The sequence below is a fragment of the Haliaeetus albicilla genome, unplaced genomic scaffold (assembly GCF_947461875.1).
Source record: "Haliaeetus albicilla unplaced genomic scaffold, bHalAlb1.1 scaffold_57, whole genome shotgun sequence".
In the NCBI taxonomy this organism is placed as follows: domain Eukaryota; kingdom Metazoa; phylum Chordata; class Aves; order Accipitriformes; family Accipitridae; genus Haliaeetus; species Haliaeetus albicilla.
In genome coordinates this window covers 285,001-295,000 of record NW_027212557.1, presented here as the reverse complement: position 1 = coordinate 295,000, position 10,000 = coordinate 285,001, and the positions used below count along the sequence as shown (strand labels likewise).

Genomic DNA, 10,000 nt, shown 5'->3' with positions numbered 1-10,000 from the left:
CCCCGACCCGGTACTCCGGGGTAGCACCGGTACCCCCGCCCGGCGCTCCGGGGTAGTACCCGTAACCCTCATCGGTACTCCGGGGTAGCACCGGTACCCCCGCCCGGCGCTCCTGGGTAGTACCCGTACCCCGACCCGGTACTCCGGGGTAGCACCGGTACCCCCGCCCGGCGCTCCGGGGTAGTACCCATAACCCTCATCGGTACTCCGGCGTAGCACCGGTACCCCCGCCCGGCGCTCCGGGGTAGTACCCGTACCCCGACCCGGTACTCCGGGGTAGCACCGGTACCCCCGCCCGGCGCTCCGGGGTAGTACCCATACCCCGACCCGGTACTCCGGGGTAGCACCGGTACCCCCGCCCGGCGCTCCGGGGTAGTACCCGTACCCCGACCCGGTACTCCGGGGTAGCACCGGTACCCCCGCCCGGCGCTCCGGGGTAGTACCCGTACCCCGACCCGGTACTCCGGGGTAGCACCGGTACCCCCGCCCGGCGCTCCGGGGTAGTACCCGTAACCCTCATCGGTACTCCGGGGTAGCACCGGTACCCCCGCCCGGCGCTCCGGGGTAGTACCCGTACCCCGACCCGGTACTCCGGGGTAGCACCGGTACCCCCGCCCGGCGCTCCGGGGTAGTACCCGTAACCCTCATCGGTACTCCGGGGTAGCACCGGTACCCCCGCCCGGCGCTCCGGGGTAGTACCCGTACCCCGACCCGGTACTCCGGGGTAGCACCGGTACCCCCGCCCGGCGCTCCGGGGTAGTACCCGTAACCCTCATCGGTACTCCGGCGTAGCACCGGTACCCCCGCCCGGCGCTCCGGGGTAGTACCCGTACCCCGACCCGGTACTCCGGGGTAGTACCCGTAACCCTCATCGGTACTCCGGGGTACGCCTGCCGTCCCTACGGGCACACGGGGTTAGACCCGCCCTCCCTACCTGACCCGCCCCCCCCCCCCCCCCCCCCACCGGGGTAGGCCCGGTACCCCTACCTCATGTTCCGGGGTAGGCCTGGCGTCCCTACTTGATCCTCCGGGGTAGTATCGGTACCCCTACTGGCGCTCCAGGGTAGACCTGCTGTCCCTAGCTGATCCTCCGGGGGAGGCTTGGCCTCCTTACCTGTGCCTCCGGGTAAACCTGGCCACGCCGCGGGGTCGGCCTGCACTCCCTGGCCGCGTTCCGGGCCGGTCCTGATTGATTTATTAAGACTGCTCCGTGATTCCACTTTTTAAAAATTTATTATGTCTGGCATCTTGTCTTTTACCACGCAGGCGGGCGGGCAGGCAGGCACGCGTCAAAAACGTGAGAGCAACTCGTTACCCGCAGTCGGTGTACTTTATCGGTAACGACTTCTTCGGGAAGAGGCGCCGACGCTGCTCTCTCGTCTCTGGACGAGTCGGTGGCCACCGGGGTACCGCGTAGCACCGTTGGCGTGGGATTCACTCCTAAACGAATACAGAATAATCGATACGCTATGAATCGTCATCGATTTAAGTTATTAACGGTTGACGAGCAAGGCTGGTTTGTATCGTTTATGGATCGTCACCTACCGACTGATTTAACGCCGCGCGGTAATACTCTTTCTGGCAGCCCATTAAATAACAAAACTCATTCGTTCATGCACGCTAGGTGTGCACCCCTTCATTGATAGCCGGAGAAGGAATACGTACGTACGTACGTACGTACGTACCAGCGGATCGTCGCGGATTGAATGTGACTCGATTAGTAGTAAGAAGTATGATGAACTACCGACTCCTAAAGTTCGATTGCGGCGCTCCTTTAGGACCTTGCGACGCTCTTGGTTAACGTCAGCGTTCTCCGGCCCCTGCGTGATCACGCGTTAATTGTTCATTAGCTCTTACGCCGCGTCAGTCAGTCTTACTCACCTCGTTGTCGCCCTTTGCGATCGAGCGATGCTTACTTGTTAAGCAATTACCGAGGATGACGCGCGCGCGCCTTCCCTAGGCCGGCTCCCGTTCCTCGCCTGGCGCTCGTTCTCGACCGAGTCGTTCGTTACGAACGTGAGCTCGACCCGGCGGACGTTAATTCATTCCGGCAGAAGTCGGCCCGTATCGCCCTGTCGAAAACTATTAATTCACGCCTGAGTCACCCGTGGTTCGTTAATCCTTCCCTACGTTCCTCAACCGTAGGGCCGGCGCACGTTAGGTTCTCTCAACAATTGGCGGGGAGCGACAGCTTAATCTCTGTCCTAAGCCGGCCCTGCCCCGCCGGCCTCCCTGCAGACCGCCCACCCGCCCCTGTCCCAGACGAGTTCTGTGTTAGGAAGCGCAACGCCCGCACCCCGTGCCTTTTGTATTACCATTTCCTTATCTATTTATTTTCTCGGTCTTTCCTCCCCAGCCCCCCCCCCCCCCCCCCACCCCCCAACCCCCACCCCCCCTTGCCTTTTTTTAATTCTTTGTCTCGCCGTCAGGGGCCGCGGACCGGGCAGAGGTGGCGGCGGCCCCCGTCCCGTCCCGTCCCGTCCCGTCTGCCGTGGCGAGCCCGGCCGGCCCGCCCGCCGAAGGAGGGCGGGCGGCTGCAGAGCCTGGCGGGTGGTGGCCCTGCACCCTGTCGCTCCCGGGCAGGGCCTCTTCTCGATCCACCGACATTCGAGCAAAAGCCGGTTCGTCCCGGTTAGTCCGGCTCTGCCGTGACGGGCGGCCGAGGGGTCGCGCGGCCCTCGCACGTTCCCCGCCCGTCGGTCGTGCCCGGTACCTGATCGGGTCCCTCCCGGCTCGGAGGCGGCGGCGGCGGCGGCGGCGGCGGCGGCGGCGGCGGCTCATCACTGGGCTACCTCCGCGGGGGTCCGGCCTCCCTGGCACCGGGGTCGCGCAAAGCTGCTTTCGGCCGAGGGCGGGGGAGGAGAGCCCCTTCCCCGTCTCCTCGAGACCTGGCCGGAGGGGAGAAAAGCACAGCCCGTCAGCCATCAGCCGGACGCTCCCTTTGCCCACACCTTCCCCCTACCCCGCCGCGTTTTCTCCGGACGGGCCCCCATCCCGAGATAGCCTCTCCAAGGACACGGCCGGCCTCCGAGGGACGGCGGTCTCGCAGGCCTCTGCAGAAAGTCAGTCGGCTGCCTGACACGCGGTCCCTGCGGCCAAGGCCGACTTAGCCGAGCGTCCTCGGAGACGATGAGCTCGCGTGGCCGCCGTGCCGGCTGACCGGCCCACCCCGGGGCCGTTTCCCCCCGCTCCCGTCGCTGAAGGAGCGGGCCCCCCCACCACCACCTAAGGCCGCTGGGACCGTCCTCACCGCTCGAACGCATCCCGCCGGCGACGGAGCCGCTGACGCCCCTCTGTTAGAAGCGCGGCGCGCCTCTCCGGCAGCCCTGGCTGGGGCCCTGGAGGCCCAGGTCTCTGCCCAGGCCGAGGCACGCGGCTGCTGCTTTCCCAGGGACGGGTCCGACCGGGAGCCGAGCGCACCGCCCGTAGGCAGGCACGGGCGCAGGCCGGACGTCGAAGCGGCCGACCACCCGGGCTGTAACAGAGAAAGCGGCGTTAGCCACACCGTTACAAACCTTTCTCATTTCCATCTGCGTGCGCGCCCGCACCCCGCCAAAACAGGCCCCCGGCCCAAACGCCCACCGCCTGCTGCTGCAGCCGCTCACCCGCCCTTAGACGCGCGCGCGCGCGCGCCCCCCCTCCCCCAAACAGGGCCGCCGGCCGAACCTTCCGCCCGCTGCCGCACTCACCCACGTGCGCTCGCGCGCTCCCGAACAGGCCCCCCCCCCCCCCCCCCCCACCGCCCGGTCCGAACCACCCGCCCGCCGCCTCGCTCACACACGTGCGCTCACGCGTGCACGCGCACGCACGCACTGCCCCCCCCCCCCCAAACGAGTCCCCGCCCCAAACCTCCCGCCCGCCACCCCACCCACTCGCACGTGCCTACACACATGCGCGCACCCCCCCGGACCCCCCCCGCAACCGGCCCCCTCAGCCCAAACCCTCCACCCGCTGCCCCGCTCACAGTCGTGCGCTCAAACGCGTGCGCGCGCGCACCCCCCCCCGCCTCCGAAACAGGCCCCCGGGCCGACACCCCCCCCCCCCCGCCCCGCGCCACGCAGTTCGCGCCGAGCCTGGCTGGCCCTGCTCCCCCCTTCCGCCACCAGGCTTGCCGCCCCGGGGATGGAAGGCGGGAGACTTTAGGACCCTGCGGCGTCCCTGCCGGCTCCGTGCCCGGGCGGCAGAGGGGAGCCCCCGGTGCCGTGCCGTCTCTAGACCCCAGCTGCCGAGTACCCTATCCTGCCGCACCCGTGGCCCCGCTCCCGCCCTCCCGCCAGCAGGTTTGCCGCTCCGGGCATGGACGGCGGGAGACTTTAGGACCCTGCGGCGTCCCTGCCGGCTCCGTGCCCGGGCGGCAGAGGGGAGCCACCCGGTGCCGTGCCGTCTCTAAACCCCAGCTGCCGAGTACCCTATCCTGCCGCACCCGTGGCCCCGCTCCCGCCTTTCTTTCTCAGTCAGCCACGCACTCGCCCTGCTGCACTCCTGCCCGCCCCCTCCGCGGGTGGAAAACTAAACGACTGGGGGGGGGGACGACGGGACGGGACGGGACGGACGGACAGGGACGGGGGACAGAAGTAAAAAAAAAAAAAAAAACAACTCCAACCGATCCAAACAGAAGTCTTCTCCGAAAAGACACACCATCCCCCCTCGCCAGCCTACCTCTGCGCCAGGCTCCCCGCCTTGCTCGCCAGCCGCTCTCGCCCCCCTCTTTGCTAGCCTCCTTTCCCCTCCGCTGCTGCCGCCACGACTGAGCAGCAGACCGTTAGCCGTGGCGGGAAAAAACACAGTTGCCGGGGGCCCCGTTGCCGGGCTGCAGACCGCCCCACCCAGACACCCGCCCCCCAATCCCCCCACCCCCCCCGTCTCCGGGGCGCCGGAGAGTCTGCGATCGGGTGGGGGCCGGGGGGCCGGGGGCGGCGGGGGGGGGGGGGGGGGGGGCTGCACCTACTGGCCTGCAGGTCCGGGACTGCAGCGCGGGGAGGGAGGGGGAGCACAGCCGTGCAGGGGTGCCTGTATCTGTGTGTGCCTGCGTCGCTCTCCGTATGTGTGTGCGCGCGCCTCTGAGCGCGCGTGTGTCGCGGGGGGGGGGGGGGGGGGAGGTGGCGGTGCCTGCAGGATCGCAGACATGTATTTTAAAGTATTTATTTTATTCAAAAAAAGTAAAACGCCAAAAAAAAAAAAAAAAAAAAAAGGCGGGGGGGGGGGAATTAAAAACAACACCCCACCCCCAAAAAAAACCTCCAAGACCGCAAAAAACAAAACCAAAAGTCGGCGAGCGCCCAGCAGCGCCGTGGACCCGAACCTGAACCTGGCAAGGGGCGACCAGTCCTGAAGGCACCCAGTGAACAGCGAACTCGCGCCGGGGAGCTGGGCAGTTTGTGCCGGGGGCTGCCGCCTCTGCCCGGTCCCCCGCCGAGAGAATGGGGGGGAGGGAGGGGGCGGCGTCGGCGGAGCGGGGGGGCTGGCTGGTGTGGTGAAGCTGGCAAGTGCCTGGCAGCCACCGGGTCGGAGTAGGTGCGTGCACGTGCATGAGAACGAGGAGGGTGGAAGGAGGGGGTCAGAAAACAAAAATTCTTTGAAAAACTGTTTTTTGTTAATATTGTGTTGGTATTTCCTACCGAAATCAATAAAGGTGAAATAACTCTTGCATCAGACAGGACGTTTAAACATGCTCCCTTGTTATAGAAGTGGTTCAAACGTGGGAAGGGGAGGGGGAAAGAAATGCCGTCCAGGAGAAACCGGGACGGGGTGGCCCTTTTATCAGATTTAGCTCAAATCTCAAAAGAAAAAGAAAAAAAAAAAAACACACGGAAAAAACGAAACAAAATCAGGCGCACCTGCCTCCCCCCCCCCCCCCCCCCCCCCAAGGAGCACCGAACGGCCGCCAGGTCTACCCGGCTCCGGAGGCCGGCGCGGCCGCCGGCGGCGCCCGGAGGACGCGGGGTGTCGCCGCCGGAGCGGCCGGTGAAAAGGGCCGCCAGGTCTACCCGGCTCCGCGGCCGGCCGCCAGGTCTACCCGGCTCCGCGGCCGGCCGCCAGGTCTACCCGGCTCCGGAGGCCGGCGCGGCCGCCGGCGGCGCCCGGAGGACGCGGGGTGTCGCCGCCGGAGCGGCCGGTGAAAAGGGCCGCCAGGTCTACCCGGCTCCGCGGCCGGCCGCCAGGTCTACCCGGCTCCGGAGGCCGGCGCAGCCGCCGGCGGCGCCCGGAGGACGCGGGGTGTCGCCGCCGGAGCGGCCGGTGAAAAGGGCCGCCAGGTCTACCCGGCTCCGCGGCCGGCCGCCAGGTCTACCCGGCTCCGGAGGCCGGCGCGGCCGCCGGCGGCGCCCGGAGGACGCGGGGTGTCGCCGCCGGAGCGGCCGGTGAAAAGGGCCGCCAGGTCTACCCGGCTCCGCGGCCGGCCGCCAGGTCTACCCGGCTCCGGAGGCCGGCGCGGCCGCCGGCGGCGCCCGGAGGACGCGGGGTGTCGCCGCCGGAGCGGCCGGTGAAAAGGGCCGCCAGGTCTACCCGGCTCCGCGGCCGGCCGCCAGGTCTACCCGGCTCCGGAGGCCGGCGCGGCCGCCGGCGGCGCCCGGAGGACGCGGGGTGTCGCCGCCGGAGCGGCCGGTGAAAAGGGCCGCCAGGTCTACCCGGCTCCGCGGCCGGCCGCCAGGTCTACCCGGCTCCGCGGCCGGCCGCCAGGTCTACCCGGCTCCGGAGGCCGGCGCGGCCGCCGGCGGCGCCCGGAGGACGCGGGGTGTCGCCGCCGGAGCGGCCGGTGAAAAGGGCCGCCAGGTCTACCCGGCTCCGCGGCCGGCCGCCAGGTCTACCCGGCTCCGGAGGCCGGCGCGGCCGCCGGCGGCGCCCGGAGGACGCGGGGTGTCGCCGCCGGAGCGGCCGGTGAAAAGGGCCGCCAGGTCTACCCGGCTCCGCGGCCGGCCGCCAGGTCTACCCGGCTCCGGAGGCCGGCGCGGCCGCCGGCGGCGCCCGGAGGACGCGGGGTGTCGCCGCCGGAGCGGCCGGTGAAAAGGGCCGCCAGGTCTACCCGGCTCCGCGGCCGGCCGCCAGGTCTACCCGGCTCCGCGGCCGGCCGCCAGGTCTACCCGGCTCCGGAGGCCGGCGCGGCCGCCGGCGGCGCCCGGAGGACGCGGGGTGTCGCCGCCGGAGCGGCCGGTGAAAAGGGCTGTCAGGTCTACCCGGCTCCGGCGGGACTTAGTCGCATTTCGGGGGCTGTGAGGTAGACCTGATAGCCCCACCACTTTCTCGGAGCTGGCGAAGGGGTCGCTGTTTTTCGCTGCCTCCAGTTACGTCATCGTAAAAGTCGGTCTCATTGGCAGGTCTCCCCGGTGGGCAGGGACCGCACTCTTGGAGCCGGCCGGGGCCGGGGACGTGATCCTCCGTACTATAGGAGCTGGTGGTGACTGGTGCACGGAGCAGCGCTAGTGAGCGGCTGCAAGGCCTACGGCTCAGCCGGCGAAGTGGGGCGCTGGGCGGCCGTTGTGGTGGTGGTTTCCCTGGTGGTTCGGCTCGTTGTTTCTCCGTTCGGCCTGTTTGTCTCCCGGTGTTTTTCGAGTAAGCCAGCCGGGTGCCTGCGAGGGTCTGGCAGGCTGCGGTGCCTGTTGACCGAGTGGTGCGAGAGGTGCAAAGGTGGATTCCGCAGGGCAAAGCCCGGTGGCCGGTGGTGGCCACCGGCACTCGAACGCTGGAAGACCGGGCGGAGTCGAGCCTGCCTCGGCTTTCCCCCGGCCCCGGAGGGCCCGATGATGGCAAAGGTGAGCGCTGGGATATGCGAGGGCAGCTGCCCGTGAGCGTCCAGCCCGCCGCGGCCGCCGCCGGCTCCTGAGGGCCTGGTGATGGGCGGGCGAGGTGGCGGCACCTCGTCCTTTTTTCTCTGGCCTTAAGCTGGAGCGCGCAGAGCGGCAGCTGGATGCAGACGGCTGGGGGGTCTCGTGCGTGCCGCAGCTTCCCCCAGCCCCCGAGGGCCCGATGATGGCACAGGCGAGAGGCCGCAGCGCCTCGTCCTGTTTTTGCCGGCATGAGCCATGAGTGGGCGGCCTGTGGTGTCCGGCCTGCCCCGGCTTGCCTGGTTGCAGGAGGGCTCGGTGGAAAGGTCTGCAGCGCTGTACCGGGTTAGAGGTGGCGGCACCTCATCGCGTTTTCTCTGGTCTTAAGCCAGAGCCCATGCACGTATTGGGCAGAGCGCAAGCGGCAGCCGGTCCCGTGGCCGGCAGCCGGATGCAGACGGCTGGGGGGTTCTCGTGCATGTGCCGCAGCTTCCCCCAGCCCCCGAGGGCCCGATGATGGCACAGGCGAGAGGCCGCAGCGCCTCGTCCTGTTTTTGCCGGCATGAGCCATGAGTGGGCGGCCTGTGGTGTCCGGCCTGCCCCGGCTTGCCTGGTTGCAGGAGGGCTCGGTGGAAAGGTCTGCAGCGCTGTACCGGGTTAGAGGTGGCGGCACCTCTTCGCGTTTTCTCTGGCCATAAGCTGGAGCCCGCAAAGCGGGAAGAAAATTGCGGCCGTACCTGGTGGCTGGCTAAGCCGAACGCAGGCGGCTGGGGTTGTCTAGCTTCTGTGGCATTCCCCGGCCCCGAACACCCGTGTGTGGCATGGGTCCAGGCGCGTTTCCTTTTTCCAACCCCCCCCCGCGATGGCAAGCGGTTGCCTGTGGGGCGGGCAAAGACCGGCAGCCGGTGGTGGTTGCCGGCACTCGAACGCTGGAAGAGCTGGGGGAGTTGAGCCTGCCGTGGCCTTCCCCCAGTTCCGTTGACCTCCCTCAAGGGAATCGCTGTCTGGAGCCGGGTGGCCCGTGGCACCCGCCCCTCCCCGATTTGACTGATCCAGACCCACAGGCAGCGCCCGCTGAGGCGTCCTCGGGTGCGTCGGAGAGCCTCCACGGCGGGCCGGCTCTGCCGGTGTTCAGGCCGTTGGAGCACCTCTCGCAGGCGTTGCCCTCACTCGCACGCAGAGCCCCCGCACCTGCCATCCACCCACGGGTGGTGACGGGTGCGAGTGGCCGTCGCTGTCCCAGGACCCGTGGCCGTGGGGCCTCCGCTCCTTCCTTCTTTCCCTTCCCTTACTGATCGATGAGGCGTTTAGGGCGCGTCGGAGGGGCTTCCCGGCGGGCCGGCTCTGCCGGTGTTCAGGCCGGCGTTGCACCTCTCCGCAGACGTTGCCCTCTCACTCGCACGCAGAGCCTCCGCACCTGCCGTCCGCCCCCGGGTGGCGACGGGTGTGAGTGGCCGTCGCTGTCCCAGGACTCGTGGCCGTGGGGCCTCCGCTCCTTCCCCTTTTCCCTTTCCTCACTGATCGATGAGGCCGTTCGGGTCGCGTCGGAGAGGGCCCTCGGCGGGCCGGCTCTTCTGTGCTCCCCGTAATAGGGAGTCACGGCAGTGTCCGGTGTTCAGGCAGGGTGGTCTCCTTTCCAATTCGCTTCCCGTTGCATGCGAAGTGTTGTCCTCCACCCCTCCGAGCGAAGGGGGCTGCGATGGCGGCAGTGTCGTCCTCCCCTGCTCAGCGGGGTTCCTCGGGCTTCTTTACTGAATCGGGCTGTGTGACGGCCGCGTGGCCCCGCGAGCCCTCAGGTGTCCTGAAACACGCGAGGCGCCGGTGCTGGCCTCGGTCCGGGTACCCGCAGGTGCCGGCCGCGAGCAGCGCTGGGCGGTGGGGCGGCTGAGCCAAGGAAACGGGGAAAGAAGGCGAGTGTGGGCTGCACCTGCCCGGGTGGGCCCCCGAGGCGTGCCGCGGGCGGCAGGGGGGCGTCCCCCTCCGCCGCTGCCGTCTCTGATGCGTCGGCTTTTCGTGCCGCTCCCCCGCCTGCTGCAGAGCGAGCCGCCCTGGCAGAGGGCCTTGGTCCCGGGGTCACGCCCGTCTCGGCGGGTCGCTGTCTCCTCTAGCACGTCCGGTGCTCCCGCGGCAGGGGGGCGAGTCCCTCTCCCCCTCCCGCCGATCGCCTGCGATCTGCAGCCGGCCCGGCTTCGGGGGCGGGTCAGCCCCAGCCGGCCGGTGCCGCGCGGAGCGGGCGCGTG

General features: G+C 69.2%; 1 pseudogene; it reads right to left on the bottom strand.

Annotated features, from left to right (window-relative positions):
• LOC138684374 (uncharacterized) overlaps window positions 1–3,263 on the bottom strand; it is a 7,439-nt pseudogene extending 4,176 nt beyond the window's left edge.
• Window positions 3,264–10,000: the final 6,737 nt, after the last annotated feature.